The following is a 12963-nucleotide window of genomic DNA, read 5'->3' on the forward strand; positions in this document are numbered from 1 at the left end:
GAAAGATAAACTGGAAAATAATTGCAAAGGGCTGTAAATGCCAACAAAAAATTCCTGTTTTAGCCTAGAGGCAAAAGGGAGTCAATGAAATTCCATAAAGGAATAAAGCCGCTTCTCTGGGTTGATGGAACAATGGTATTTGCCAAGTAACACATAAATCTATTCAACTGTTCTATTGATTTTTCTCTTCCAAGAAAATAATTTTCATACTATTAAAATATTGAATAAAAATATCCAACAAGGAGTTCAAATTGAAGAAAAGCAAGGATATAGTAAGTGGGAATTTAGATGCTATCCTTGAAGAGTTCAAGTCACCAGGCATGGATGAACCACATTCTAACCTTCTGAAAGAAGAACCTTGGCAGCAAGAGATCCTGAGCCCCAGTGTGATGGAACAGACAAACACCAACACCAGAGACCCCTACATACCTTAGCAAAGTCAAGGTAACTGCCAGACTCAAGCTCTGAGAACCATCACATGCTTCAGCATAGGACCCAGCAAACAGACATCCTCCAGCTACCAGACCTACACATGGGTCAATGTGGCCACAGGTAAACAGGCATCCTCCAGCATGATGAGAAAGTAGGCCAGGGGGCAGCTAGGTGGCACAGTGGATAGAGCACCAGCCCTGAAGTCAAGAGGACCTGAGTTCAAATCCAGCCTCAGACCAAACATTTAACACTTACTAGCTGTGTGACCCTGGGTAAGTCACTTAACCCCAATTGCCTAAAAAAAAAAGTCTCAAAAAAGAATGTTTAATAAATATAATTATATAAAAAAAAGAAAGTAGGTCAGACCTCCTTGTGTCAGTGTAGCTCTGGGCAAACAACCATCCTCCAGCATGACAAGCAAATTGGCCAGACCTCCACCTGCTTCTGTGTAGCCCCAGGAAACTACAGAAATTCCCCACTGCACCTTAGCACATGCCAGATACCACCATTAGGAATGAATCTCAGCGCTAAGTAAGCTACCAGACCACTACAGCCTCCAACAGCACCAGCTACACCCCACCCTATCTTCTCCACATAATATTAGATGCAAGGGTCCCCTGAGAATATCAGGGCAACCTCAGTGAGGCACAACATAATCAGCCACAGCCTTCAGCCCCTGGCACAAGAAGCCTGAGACAGGGACTTTACCACCCCAGGAGCAGAGCTCAAATGTTTTACAAAAGGAAAAAGGCCAAAAAAAGAGCAAATAACAAGAAGAAAGAATCTGATCATAGAAAATTATTATGGAGACAAGGAAGGCCTAGACACAAACTCAGAATAAGACAACAATGTCAAAATATCTAGGGGCAAAGCTCCAAAGAAAAATGGGAAGTGATTTCAAGCCCAGAAAGAAGTCTTGGAAGAGCTGAGAAAGGAGCTTAAAAATCATATGAGAGACAGAAGAAAAATGGGAAAAGAAATGAGAGTGATGTAAGAAAATTATGAAAGAAGAGTCAAAAATTTGGAAAACTGCTAAAAAAATACAATTGGACAAATGGAAAAGGAGATACAAGAAATACACTGAAGAAAACAACTCCTTAAAGAGCAAAATACTGAATGAGGATAGAAAGGAATATACTTTTTTCTTGGTGGTACATGGCATATAAACAAAAATTGACTATGTACTAGGGCATAAAAACCTCATACTCCAATGCAGAAGGGCAGAAATATTAAATGCATTCTTTTCAGATCATGATGCAATAAAAATTATGTGTAATAAAGGGTCATAGAAAGATAGACTAAAAATAATTGGAAACTAATCTAATCATAAAAAATGATTGAGTGAAACAACAAATCATAGAAATAATCAATAACTTCATTCAAGAGAATTGCAGTTATGAGACAGCATACCAAAATTTACAGGATGCAGTGAAAGCAGTTCTTAGGGGAAGTTTTATATCTCTAAATGCTTACATAAATAAAATAGAAAAAGAGGAGATCAATGAATTGGGCATACAACTAAAAAAACTAGAAAAAGAACAAATTAAAAATCCTCAATTAAACACCAAATTAGAATATTGAAAACCAAAGGAAAAATTAATAAAATTGAAATGAAGAAAACTATTGAACTAATAAATAAAACTAAGAGCTGGTTTTATGAAAAAAAAACAATAAAATAGGTAAACCTTTGGTTAATTTAATTAAAAAAAGAAGAAAACCAAATTACTAGTATCAAGAATGAAAATGGTGAATCTACCACCAAGGAAGAGGAAATTAAAACAATAATTAGGAATTATTTTGCCCAACTATATGCCAACAAATTGGACAATCTTAGTGAAATGCATACATATTTACAAAAGCATAAATTGCCCAGATTAACAGAAGAGGAAGTAAAATACTTAAATAACCCCATCTCAGAAAAAGAAATTGAACAAGCTGTTGATGAACTCCCTAGGAAAATATCTCCAGGGCCAAATGGATTTACATGTGAATTCTATCAAACATTTAAAGAACAATTAATTCCAATACTATATAGACTATTTGGGAAAATAGGTGAAGAAGGAGTTTTACCTAATTCTTTTTATGATACAAATATTGTGCTAATACCTAAACCAGGAAGAGTCAAAACAGAGAAAGAAAATTATAGACCAATCTCTCTAATGAATAAAGATGCAAAAATTTTAAACAAAATATTAGTAAATAGATTATAACAACTTATCACAAGAATAATGCACTATGACCAGGTAGGATTTATACCAGGAATGCAGGGTTGGTTCAATATTAGGAAAACTATCAGCATAATTGTGCACCATCTTGGGGAGGGAGGTTGGGAGGAAGGGGGAGAAAAAATTAAAACTCAAAAGCTTATGGAAATGATAGTTGATGAATCAAAATAAATTAATAAAAAAAGAAAGAAAAACAACTGACCTGCAAAAATAGATCTAGGAGAGACAATATCAAAATTATTAGATGACCTGAAAGGCAAAATTGAAAGGAGGACCTGGGGAGCATCTTTCTATAATTATCAAGTCAAACTGCCCTAATAACTGGAACCAGAGGGCAAAACAGGCATTGAAAGAATCCACTGAGATGATATGATGATATGCTTAGTGAATCCTAGAGATTCAAGTAAAAAAAAAAACTACTTGAAATACTAAACAACTTTAGCAAAGTTGCAGGATGTGAAATGAAGCCACATAAGTCATTAGCATTTATACGTATTACTAACAAAGCCCAACAACAAGAGATAGAAAGAAAAATTTAGTTTACAGCTACTGTAGACATTGTGAAATATTTGGGGATCTACCTGCCCAAGCAAACCCAGGAATTATATAAACACAACTACAAAACACTTATCATACAAATAAAGTCAGATTTAAATAATTGAAAAAAATCAGTTGCTCTTGAGTAGACTGAGATGATAAATTAAAAATGATAATTCTATCTAAATTAATTTACTTATTTAGTGCCATACCAATCAAAATAACAAAAAATATTTTATTGAGGTAGAAAAAGTAATAAATTCATCTGGAAGAATAAAAGGTCCAGAATGTCAAGGGAATTAGTGAAAAGAAATGCTAGAGAAGGTGGTATAGTCATACTAGATCTTATATTGTATTATAAAGCAGCAATCATCAAAATTGCTTGGTACTAAGAAACAGAGTGGTGGATCAGTGGAATAGGTTAGGTACATGAGACACAGTAGTCAATGAGTATAATCTAATATATTATATTATAATAACATGATATGATATGATATAATAAACAGTAATCTACAAACCCACATATATATACATATATGTGTATATATGTGCATATATATGTGTATATGCATATATATTTATATATATACCATATACCACTATAAAATCAAAATGGGTACATGATTTAGGTATAAAAGCTGATACTATAAGCAAACTGGGAGGTCAAGAAATAGTTTACTTGTCAGAATTGTGGAGAACCAAAGAATTTATGACCAAACAAGAAATAGAGAACATTATGAAATGCAAAATGGATAATTTTGATTACATCAAATTGAAAAGTTTTTGCACAAACAAAACCAATGCAACCATGATCAGAAGGGAAACAGAAAATTGGGAAATAATTTTTACAACCAATGTCTCTGATAAAGGCTTCATATCTAAAATATATAAAGAACTGAATCAAATTTATAAGAACACAAGTCATTCCCCAATAGATAATTGGTCAAAGGATATGAATAGATAGTTTTCAAAGGAATAAATTAAAGCTATCTATAATCATATGAAAAAATGCTCTAACTCACTGGTGATTAGAGAAATGCAAATCAAAGCAACTCTTAGGTAACGTCACACCTATCATATCACAAAATAGGAAAATGACAAATGTTGGAGAAGATGTGGGGAAAATGGAACAATCATGCATGGAGTTGTGAACTGACCCAACCATTCTGGAGAGCAATTTGGAACTATGCCCCAAGGGCTATAAAAATATGTATACTCTCTGACCCAGTAATGCCACTTCTAGGTCTGTATCTCAAAGAGATCATACAAATGGGAAAAGCACTTACACCTACAAAAATATTTATAGCAGGTCTTTTGGTGGTGGCCAAGAATTGGAAATTGAGGGGATGCCCATCAACTGGGGAATGGCTGAACAAGTTGTGGTATATGAATGTAGTAGAATACTATTGCACTATAAGAAATGATGAGCAGGCTGACTTCAGAAAAACCTGGAAGGACTTATATGCTGAGTGAAGTGAGCAGAACTAGGAGAACATTCTATAAAGTAATAGCCACATTATGTGATGACTGACTTTGATTGATATAGCTCTTCTCAGCAATACAAGGATCTAAGACAACTTTAAAAGACTTATGATGGAAAATGCTATCCACATTCAGAGAAAGAACTCTGGAGTCTCAATGCAAATTGAGGCATTCTATTTGCACTCTCTCTCTCTCTCTCTGTCATTCTGTTTTTTTTTTTCTTTTTTTTTCTTGTGGTTCCTTCCATTTGTTTTAATTCTTTTTTACAACCTGACTAATGTGAAAATATATTTAATACGAATATATATGTAGACACTATATCAGATTGCACACCATCATCTTGGGCAGGGGTGAGGGGAGGGAGGTGGAGAAAATTTAAAACTCAAAAGCTTATGAAAGTGAATGTTGAAAACTAAAAATGAATTAATTAATTAATAAAAAAAATCCAATGATCACCTCAGGAAAGAGATTCCAAAATAAAAAGTCCAAGGAACGTTAGAGCCAAATTTCAGCACTATCTGGTCAAGGGAAAAACATTGCAAGTGGGAGCCAGAAGGAAACTATTCATATATCAGGGAGTCACAATCAGGATTACATAGGACTTATGAGCTACAACATTAAAGGATTGGAAGTCATGGGACATGACATTCCAAAAGGCAAAGGAGCTAGGACTACAACCAAGAATCACTTACCTGGCAAAATTAAGCATAACACATCATGGGAAAAAAATTGGTCATTCAGTAAAATATAAGAATTTTAAGCTTTCACAAGGAGAAGACTAGAACTAAGGCACAAGTCTGACTTCCAATATCAAGATCCAAGAGAAGCATAAATAGATAAAAAGGGAAAAGAAGACTTAAGGGATTTGATAGTTGAACTATTTACATCCCTACATGGGAAGATGGTACTTGTAATTATTAAAAAATTATATCCCTAATAGTACAGCTACAAGGAATATACACAGACAGAGAATATGGGTGTAAGGTGAATGTCATAAAATGACATAACATTAAAAAAATAATTAAGGGTTGAGAAAAAGGGTTACACTAGGTGCAGAAGGAAGCCCCCTTCTAAAATGGGTTAAATGTCACATGAAGAGTATCAAAATACTTTTTACAATGGAGGGGAAAATGAGAGGATGGGCAATGGACATTGCTTGAACCTCATTCTCATCAGTGTTGGCTCACAGAGTGAATAATATGCACAATCATTTGAATATAAAAATCTATCTTACTCAACAGGAAAGTAGGAGGGGAGGAGATCAAGAAAAGGGGGATGATGGGGACTGACAGAAGGGGAGGTAGTATGCAGAGGAACAGCACTGGTGAGAAGGGAAAGGGGGAAAGAAGAGAGAGAGGACAAACAGGAGGAAAAATAAAATGGAGCAAAAAACACGGGTAGTAATGGAAGTGAATAGCAGAGTGGATCAAAAACCAGAATCCTGCAATATGTTGTTTACAAGAAATGCATTTGAAGTAGAGAGACACACACAGAATAAAGGTAAGAGCTTGGAGCAGAATCTATTATGCTTCAGCTGAAGTTAAAAAAAAAATCAGGGGTAGCCCTCCAAATCTCAGACAAAGTAAAGACAAAAATAGACCTAATTAAAAGAGATAAGTAAGGAAACTACATCTTACTAAAAGATACCATAGACAATGAAGCAAAATCAATACTAAACATATATGCACCAAGTGGTACAGTATCCAAATTCTTAAAGAAGTTAAGTGAATTATAGGAAGAAATAGACAGCAAAACTATACTAGTAGGGGACCACAACTGTTCCTCCTCAGAATTATATAAATCCACCCAAAAATTAAACAAGAAAGAAACTAAGGAAGCAAATAGAATATTAGAAAAGTTAGAGATGAAAGACTTTTGGCATTATTTAGACATAAAGGGTGACATCATAAGTAAATTAGAAGAGAAAAGAATAGTTTACCTGTTAGATCTACAGGGAGGGGAAGAATTCATGACCAAATGAGAAAGAAAGCATTACAAAATATAAAATTGATCATTCTGATTATATCAAAATGAAAAGATTTTGCTAAAACAAAACCAATCTATCCAACATTAGGAGGAAAGCATACAGTCAGTATCTCTGATACAGGCATCATTTCTCAAATATATAGAGAAGTGGTGTGTAATTTACAAGAATACAAGCCATTCTTAAATTGATAAATTATTAAAGTACATAAACTGGCTGTTTTTAAATGAAGAAGTCAAAGATATCTACAGGCACATGAAGTGCTCTAATTCACTTTTGATTAGAGAAATGCAAATTAATACAACTCCGAGGTACCAGCTCACACTTATTAGATTGGCTAATATGATAAAAAAGCAAAATGATGAATTTTGGAGAGGATGTGGGAAATTTGGAACATTAATGCATTGTTGATGGCACTGTGAACTCTAATCTGCCCTCCCTTCTATCTCCACCCCCCGCTTCTCTTATCCCCTTCCCCTTCTATTTCCCTATAGGGCAAGATAAATTTCTATACCCCATTGCCTGTATATCTTATTTCCCAGTTACATGTAAAAATAACTTTTAACATTTGTTTTTAAAACTTTGGGTTCCAAATTCTCTCCCTTTTTCCCTCCCCACCCACCTTCATTGAGAGGGGAAGCAATTCAATACAGGTTATACATGTGTAGTCATGCAAAACCCTTCCATAATAGTCATGTTGTGAAAGACTATCTATAATTACCTTCATCCTATCCTAGTCACCCATTTATTCTATTCTCTTCTTTGGCCCTGTCCCTCCTCAAAAGTGTTTGCTTCTGACTGCCCTCTCCCAATCTGCCCTCCCTTCTGTCATTGCACCCTGTCTTATCCCCTTTCCCCCTATTTTCCTATACAGTGAGATAGATTTCCATACTCAATTGAGTCTGTATGTTATTCCCTCCTTAAACAAAATCCAATCCAAGTAAGATTGATTCATTCCTTCTCACCTTCCCCCACTTCCCATCCACTGTAAAAGTTTTTTCTTGCTTCTTTTATGTGAGATAATTTACCCAATTCTACCTCTCCCTTTATCCTCCTCCAAGTGCAATTCTCTCTCACTCCTTGACTTTATTTTTTATGTATTATCCCTTCATATTCAACTCACCCTGTGCCTTCTATGTGTGTGTGTGTGTGTGTGTGTGTGTGTGTGTGTGTGTGTATTCCCTCCAACTACCTTAATACTGAAAAAGGTCTCATGAATTACAAATGTCATCTTTCCATGTAGGAATGTAAACAGTTCAACTTTAATCAATCTCTTATGATTTCTATTTCCTGTTTACCTTTTCATGCTTCTCTTGAGTCTTGTATTTGAAAGTTGAATTTTCTATTCAGCTCTGGTCTTTTCATCAAGAATGCTTGAAAGTCTATTTCATTGAATGTTCATTTTTCCCCTGAAAGATTATACTCCATTTTGCTGGGTAGGTGGTGCTTGGCTTTAATAGTAGTTCCTTTGACCTCTGGAATATCATATTCCAAGCCCTGTGGTCCCTTAATGTAGAAGCTGCTAAATCATTTGTTATCCTGATTGTGTTTTTGTAATACTTGAATTGTTTCTTTCTGGCTGCTTCCAATATATTCTCCTTGACCTGGGAACTCTGGAATTTGGCTACAATATTCCTAGGAGTTTTCTTTTTGGGGTTTTTTTCAAGAGGTGATTGGTAGTTTCTTTCAATTTCTATTTTACCCTCTGGTTCTAGAAAATCAGGGCAGTTTTCCTTGATAATTTCTTGAAAGGTGATGTCTAGGCTCTTTTTTATCATGGCTTTCAGGCACTTTAATAATTTTTAAATTATCTTTCCTGGATCTATTTTCAAAGTCAGTTGTTTTTACAATGAGATATTTCACATTGCCTTCTATTTTATTTTTCATTCTTTTGGTTTGTTTTACAATTTCTTGATTTCTCATGAAGTCACTAGCTTCCATTTACTCCATTCTAATTTTTAAGTAATTATTGTCTTCATTTAGCTTTCAGACCTCCTTTTCCATTTGGCCAATTCTACTTTTTAAGGCATTCTTCTCCTCACTGGCTTTTTGTACCTCTTTTGCCATTTTGATTAGTTTGTTTTTTAAAGGTATTATTTTCTTCAGTATTTTTTTGGGGGGTCTCCTTTAGCAAGCTGTTGACTTGTTTTTCATGATTTTCTTGCTTTACTCTCATTTCTCTCCCCAATTTTTCCTCTACTTCTCTGCTTGCTTTTCAAAATCTTTTTTGAGCTCTTCCTAGCCTAAGACCAATTCATATTTTTTCTTGGAGGCTTTGGATGTCAGAGCTTTGACTTTGTTGCCTTCTTCTATTTGTATGTTTTGATCTTCTTTGTCACCAAAGTAAGATTCTATAGTCTGAATTTTTTACACTGTTTGCTCATGTTCCCTGCCAATTACTTGATTTTTAAATTCTTTGTTAAAGTAGGGGTCTGCTTCCAATGTGGAGGGTGTACTGTCCCAAGCTTTGAGGGTTTTGTGCAGCTGTTTTCAGAAGTACTTCTAGGGACCTGTAATTTTTCACTTCTTCCAAACTAGTATGATCAAAGGAGAGGTGTTTATTCCTTTCCTGATCTGTACTCTGGTCTATGAATGACCACAAGCACTGTTTTCTGCCTTGGAACTGTGAAGAGGATTCCCTCTCCACTGGCCAGCTCCACCACTTCAGCACTACTCCACGACCAGAACTGCCATCCAGGACTGCAACCCTGACCCAAGCATGGGCAAAGCAAGAGAATCCTACCTCAGCACTAGCAAAAAGATCCATGCAATCCCCCTCTGATTAGCCATTTGACACCCCCTCCACCATCTGAGGGCGAGAGCTCCAGAAGCAGCTGCCACCATAGCTGCTCCAGGGCTGGGCCAGGGCTGGGACCAGACTGCATTCCTTCCTCACCCATGTCTGACAGACATTTCCCACTGACATTTTAAGTTGTCTTTGGCTTTTGTGGGTTGAGGAATCTGGAAACCACCACAGCTGCCCTGTGATTCAGTCCCTTGAGGCCTGCATCACTTTTGCTGGGGCCCTGTCTTTGCCTGTGTGGCCCATGCTGAACCATGCTCCTCTCCCAGTCGAGCACAATAGACCTTTCTCGTTGACCTGCTAGTTTGTCTTGGCCTGGAAATTTGTTTCACTCTGTCTTTTTGTGGGTTCTGCTCCTCTAGAATTTGTGTAGAGTTGTTTTTTACAGGTATTTGGAGGGATTTGGAGGAGAGTTCAAGCAAGTCACTGCTTTCTATTCTGCCATCTGAGTTCCACCCCGACAATTTGTAATTATGTCCAAAGGCCACACAAACTGTGCATACCCATTGATCCAGCAATACTACTACTAGATCTGCATCCCAAAAAGAACTTAAAAAAAGGAAAATGACCTACATGTACAAAAATATTTATAGCAGCCCTTTTTGTGGTGACAAAATAGTGGAAATTGAGGGGACAACCATCAATTAGGCAATGGCTAAAAAAGCTATTGTATATGAATGTAATGGAATACTATTACACAATAAGAAATGATGAACAAGTACATTTCAGAAAAACCTGGAAGGACTTGTATGAATTGATGGAAAGTGAAATGAGCAGAACCAGGAAAACATTGTATACAGTATCAGTGACATTTTGTAATGATCAACTATGAATGACTCAGCTCTTCTTAGCAACACAATTATCCAAGACAAATGTAAAGGATTCATGAATAAAAATGTTATCCATATCTAGACAAAGAACTGGTAGAACAGAAATTGAAGCATATTTTTTTCACTTTATTCTTTCTTGTCTTTTTTTTTGTTTTGATCTGTTTCTTCTTTCACAACTGTGACTAATATGGAAATAGTTTTATATGATAGCACATGCATAAACTATACCAACCTGTAAGCCATTTTCAGAAGAGAGGAGGGGATGGGAGAGAAGGAGGGAAGGAAAAATATTTGGAACTCAAAATTTGTAGAATTAATGCTAAAAATTGTCTTGACATATAACTGGGGAAAATACAAAATACTATTTAGATAAAGTAAATAAAGAATAACGTTGGTAAATTAGTAAATATAGCTACTGTTTATATAGTAATTTAATGTTTCCAAAACACTTTACTTATATTATCTAATTTGATTGTCACAACAACACTGTGATTAAGTGGTTATTATTATTTCCATTTTATATATGAAAAAAAACTGAAGATGAGAGAAATTAAATTAATTACTTGGTTAAGGCCACACAGATAGTAAGGGTGTAAGGAAGGATATGAACTCAGGTCTTCCTGATTCCAAGTTCAGGATAGCATCTGTATTGCTCAATGGATGTCATAGTCACTTAGAAAGATCATGGATAAAGAAAGAGATGTCATAGGTATTGGGGGGAGAGAAAATGATGCCCCAATTTAGAAGAAAGTAAATGTAGAGTAAAGGAATGAAGTCTGAAAGCTGTAATACAATGGTATTAACTTCAATTCTTGGCAGAACTCTGGAAGGTATTATTAGGGGATAACTACTAAAATTCCAAATTAAAAAAATGATCACAAAAAAAGAAGAATTTTCACAAAAATATGCCATGCCAGACTAATCTCATTTCCTCTTTCTTTAAATAAATTAATAAATAAATATATAAAGTATTTATTAAAGGCTTACTATGTGCAATGAATTGTGCTAAATGTTAAAAATATGCAACATATTTAAACTCAGGCCCCTCTGCTGGAAAGTTGGGAGTGCTACATTTCCATCACCAACCCCAGCTTTCTTTATTAGGAAGAATTTGGAAGTGTACTACCTCAGTCTCTCTGAGGGAAAGAAGATTAGGTTCATAGTTTAACCCAGTTCCTAAGTAACATTAGTTCCACTAAATGCAAGTCCAAAAATCTTTTTCCTCTCACTTCCTTTCTTACCTCTGGAGACCCTGGTTTCTCAAGGGTATCCTGCTGGGCTGACTGCAACATCTGCCCTGGAATCCTGGGCTACAAAATGTCCATGCTTTAAGGTACCAGATCAGGCACTGTAATCCACACACTTAGCACTAAAGAGGCAAAATGAAGGAGATAAAACTCCCAAGCTTGTTACTTAAGGACCCATTATTTGAGGGAAAGAAGTGCCCCCCAGGCCTTTCCTGGATTAATGCATGATGTCACCTGCTGTGAGTGAACACATCCTTCATCCCTGGAAATTGCAGGAAAAGAAAGACTGTCCCAGTCAATTTTTCATCACTTCCAGCTCTTTGGCCTGTGGAAAGAAGCTGCTCCAAACACATGATAGGTCAATGAAAGCTGCCCCAAGATATGCTAGTTATGTTTTCTCTCAGAACCAAGTCCTAGGAGTTAGTTGGGTACTTCCATTTTAAGTGGCCTGGTCATGTACCAAAGTCCTACTAGTGAAACAAATAGAAAAGGAAGATAATCCCTGCTCTCGAGGATCTCACATTCTTTTTTTTATTTACTTTTTTAAAATTTATTTTGATTTATCAATAATCACTTCAATATGCTTTTGAGTTTAAATTTTTTCTTCCCCTTCCTCCCCACCACTCTTCCTAAGATGGCACATAATCTGATATAGGCTATACATTTATATTCATATTAAACATATTTTCACATTAGTGATGTTGTAAGTAGAAATTAAAACCAATAGGAGGAACCATCAGAAAGAGGAAACAAAACTCAACAGGAGAAAAAAATTAGCAATTTGGCTTCCATAGTTCTTTCTTTGGGTGTGGACAGCATTTTCCATCATAAGGTCTCTGGAGATGTCTTAGATCCTTGTATTGCCAGGAAGGGTTAAGTTTATCAATATTAGTCATCATGCAACATGGCTGTTATTGTATACAATGTTCTCTTGATTCTGCTCACTTCACTCAGCATCAGACCATAGAAGTCTTTCCAGGTTTGAGCTCATATTCTTATAAGAGGAGACAACACATATAGGAAAAATCACCTGAAATTCATATGAATAGGCCCTGAAATTCTAAAAATGTAGAGAGAAATTGAATGGTAATAAATCTCCTTTAATTGTATTTCCATTAATATGACCATAACAATTTCTGATATTTAACCATTTGATTATCTGAAAATGGGGGCTGTCGGTCTGTGGGGGTGAGAGGCCTAGTATTCTCAGAATTCTTAGGATTACATGTTCACCAGGGGCAATAAGTCTCCAGTTGGTGTTGGTGCTGGTGGGAGAACAATCTCCTTTTCCACAAGGATTCATACATGACATACTTTTAAGTTTACTTTGCTTTATTTATATTTATATTTATTCCATCACTTTCTTAATTCTAGGCAATCAACAAAACAATAAACTAAGTCCTGATTTGAAGATTTTTGCTGA

Source organism: Vombatus ursinus, unplaced genomic scaffold (assembly GCF_900497805.2).
Source record: "Vombatus ursinus unplaced genomic scaffold, bare-nosed wombat genome assembly UNPS02014942.1, whole genome shotgun sequence".
NCBI classification, from domain to species: Eukaryota; Metazoa; Chordata; class Mammalia; order Diprotodontia; family Vombatidae; genus Vombatus; species Vombatus ursinus.